Below are 3973 nucleotides of genomic sequence, written 5' to 3' on the forward strand. Positions count from 1 at the left end.
TTGATACGAGTGTGTGTTTTACTCTGCGTGCGAGTAGGACTGAGCCATATTTGGGACTGGGGCGTTACAATTGGTATTAGAGCCGACCCTTGCAGTTACACGGGTGTGTGCGTGCTAGGGGTGTGGACATATGGTGCATGGGGTGTTACAATAGGTATCAGAGCCGACCCTCGTGGTTACACAGGCGTGTGTGTGTTAGGGGCACGTACATATGGCGCATGGCGTGTGTGGGTCCTGTGTGGTCACACGGCATGGCATATGTGCGGCCACTAGACGCATGGACGTGTGCTAAGAGGGAAAGTTCCTGGTCAATTGCCCCAGTGTGTGCGGGTATGTTGCCGACAAGGACGTCGGGTCATTTAGGAGGGTGTATGTGATATCCTGGGCCTACTAAGGATGAATTTAGCCCACTAGAGGTTCATGTGAGTGTCATGGCATATGTGTTGGGCCAAGAAAAGAAAGAGATCAAATGCAACACGTTTTGGGGCTGGATTCGGACTGCAGCACCGTGCCAACTTGCGACGGCCGCCACGACCTCATCCGGACTCCATTTTGGGCGTTCAAGTAGTTTTTGAATCCTTATGAAGTCTATTTTCATATGAATCTAGACTTATATCCATATCTTTCCTGAGGCGGCCGCAATGATCAAATACTACCAAGAGTTATTGTGTCAAAGGTGCTGCGTCGCTTTATTTTGGCCCGATGGGCCTTGTATCAAGTTGGGTCCAATAAGGATGTGTCCTAGTGTTGGAGCATGGCACCAGACCCCCCTGGTCGTCCTCCTAGGTATTAATAAGGATTAGAGCCATCACAAAAAGATTGGGTTTTATTATATGTAAGTTTAGCCATTGCTACTTTCTTGTAGACGCGTGTGTTGACTAGACCATCCATTCCACTCGATTCAGAACCCCAACTTTTTGATTTTAGATTGGTTTCCATCTTCATATTTGTAATTAAATTGCTTGTTGTAATTGTTCTTACTTGTTCCTCAATTGCTTGCAGGAATTACCCTAGTGGTTTGGTTGATCGTGCTGCATAAGATCGTGGTGACCATTGGAGGTGGTGTATCGGTTGCTAAGGCGCAGCATCCTTAGATGGTTGTAGTCGGGCTGTGAACATCGTCTCCATCCCCAAATCGAGTTATCCCCCATCTCTCATCAAAAGATCAGAAATCAACCCAACGGGTTCATATCAGTTGGTAATCAGAGCAAGGTTTATCGGTGAGAGACTTCCAATCCTTCGTTGTTTTCATTTTTCCTATAGTCCAGAAAAGCCAAAAAAATAGTATATTAGTTCACCTGCAATTCTACCTATAAACCCTTTGAGCCTTTGCTGGCACTGATTAGTTAGGGCTTGTTGAGTTTTCGGTTGTATCAGTTGTGTCGAGTTGCTGGTCTTAGTATCTAGTCTTTTAGAGTTTCGAGTTCTTGTACCATTTTGGTCGCTTCCACCATTGCCGCTGTTGTTTGTTGATTTCATATCTATTGAAATTTCAATTTGGTTCAGTTTGTCATGAATTCCAAGCTAGTTGTTACTGCTACAATTGTGTAAAAAGAAAAGAAAGAAAAAAAGAAAAAAAACAGGAAAGGAAAAGAAAAAAAATAGAAACAAAGAAAAAAATAGGGGTTGTTCCTTTCGTTCCTCTTTGCTTTTGGTGGTGCTTTGTGACTTTATTTGTGTCCAGGCTCGCGTCTCTAGCATGGTCTAGCCTAGGACTAGCACAGTACTGCTGTTAACTTGCTTTTGTGACTAACATGGTGCTAGTATTTTCCCTTACTTCAGCCCACCTACAACTCCACATATTCGACTATAGCTTGATAGGTTATTGTTGCTTCGGCATCGATACACTTTCTTCCATGATTGCAGACTTGTTGTTTGCCGTCACCTACTGTTTGGCTTGGTAAGAACTTGTAAAGGCTTGTTTTAAACAAGTTGAGTTTGGGAGAATTACAACCAACACATCCTAGTAGTTAACAAGAGGTACATATTATTTTTGTATTTCTTCTACTAATTATGGCATGTGATATGGAGATTTTTGAGCTGTTGAAACTAGACCCTCATATTTAGGTTGTCATTCAACACTTGCCGTTATATGATGGTAAGTTTGATCCTAAAGCTTACATTGATTGGGAGCTAAAAGTAGATAATAAATTTGATAAGCATGACCTGTCCCAGATACAAAAGATTTATATTGCCTCTAATGTTTTGACTGAATATGTTTTGCTAGAATGGAAACACATGTGTAGGTATAAGAAGGTTTTAGAATCTTGGAAAGACTTCAAATTTATTTTTAGAGATGTATTCATTCCTGCATATTATGCTGAATATTTGCTTGTAAAATTAGACAACATGAAACAGGGTAGTAGGACTGTGAAAGAATACTTCCATGATTTTAAGATTTGTATCATGTTTGGTGGATTAGATGAGTGTATGGAAGATTTTTTGAGTAGATTCATGAGAGAGCTCACTTCTGAAATTCAAACCTTGTTAATTAGCAATTCTTATAGCCGTATTGGTCAATTGTTTTGTCTTGCTCTCAATGCTGAAAAGAAGATTCTATTATCTATGAATACTTTCAAGAATGATGTGACCCATAATGTCCAAAATTTATCCACTCTGCATGCTAATGAAGAGCAACAAATAGTAGAAACCATTGCTGATTTTCCTTTGTCACAGAATGAATTACTTGTTATTCCTTGTGATAAAGAGGACTTGTGTGCTGATGATTTTTTTACTCCTGTGCCACAAGTAGGGAATAAGTGCTATACTTTTGGTTTGGAACCATACAAATGTGCTAAAGATAAAATTTTTCATCCTATTACTTGTGCACAAGATGAACTGAATTTGTTGTCCTCTTTAAATACTTTGGGTTATATTGAATTTGATATTCTGTGTAATCTAAATTGTCTAAAAGAGAAACTTAAATTTGATTCTGGTTTACCAAATTTTAATCGTTGGTCGCTTCATGCAATTGGCATATACAACAGCAAAGGAGAATATTTGGTGCATAAAGTTTATATTTGTTCTAATCTGAAATATCCTTTTGGTCTACAATACCATGATCAAATAGGGAGCTGCACTAACACTAATAATGTCTTGCAAAGTTTTTCTAGTTTTTCCCATATGCAACAGGGTAAGCCCGAAGAAGGGGAGCATTGCTGGTTGTGGCCATGCAGCATAGCCATTGATCCGTATTCCAACATCAAAGCAAGCACCTTTCAATTGCATTGGAGAAAGTCGAGGATGACTTGCAGCCAAGAAGGGGAGAATGATGAGGACATCACCTGCTCGGATACAACCACATTGACAACTTTTGATTGAAAGGTGAAACAATTCTTTATCATGATTGTATTTGATACATTTGATGAATTGATGCTGCACCATGATGTGTGTTCATTATCATTTTCAGAAATATGTGCATGGATCAAAAAGAGTGTTGAACATACATGGAAGGCATGGAGGATCAAAAAAGTTGATTGGGGCCAAGTCCAAGTATTGCCAACGTCCTCCACCAGACCACCATGTCACTTTTGGCTCAAGAAAATAAAGAGATCAAATCCAACATGTTTTGGGGCTGGATTCGGACTGTAGCACTGCGCCAACTTGCGACGGCTGCCACGACCTCATTCGGACTCGCTACTTGCTTGTAAGCGCGCATGCTGGATCAGCCGCCCATTTTCTTATCTTTGGAACCCCACCTTATTTGAGATTGAGTTTGAAACCTTCATTTACATCTAGTAATTCAGTACTTGTTATACTTGTTCTTGCTAGTTCTTTGATTGCTTGCAGGACGAGTGCCCTAGTGTCCGGGTGACGTGCTCCACAAGATCGCAGTAGCCATTGGAGGTGGTGTATCGGTTGTTAAGGCGCAGTGTCCTTGGAAGGCAGTAGTCGAGCCATGAATATCGTCTCCATCCACCAATCAAGTTATCCCACGCCTCTCATCAAAAGATCAGGAATAAACTCTAGCAGG

This window comes from Setaria italica, chromosome VIII (genome assembly GCF_000263155.2).
Source record: "Setaria italica strain Yugu1 chromosome VIII, Setaria_italica_v2.0, whole genome shotgun sequence".
In the NCBI taxonomy this organism is placed as follows: Eukaryota; Viridiplantae; Streptophyta; class Magnoliopsida; order Poales; family Poaceae; genus Setaria; species Setaria italica.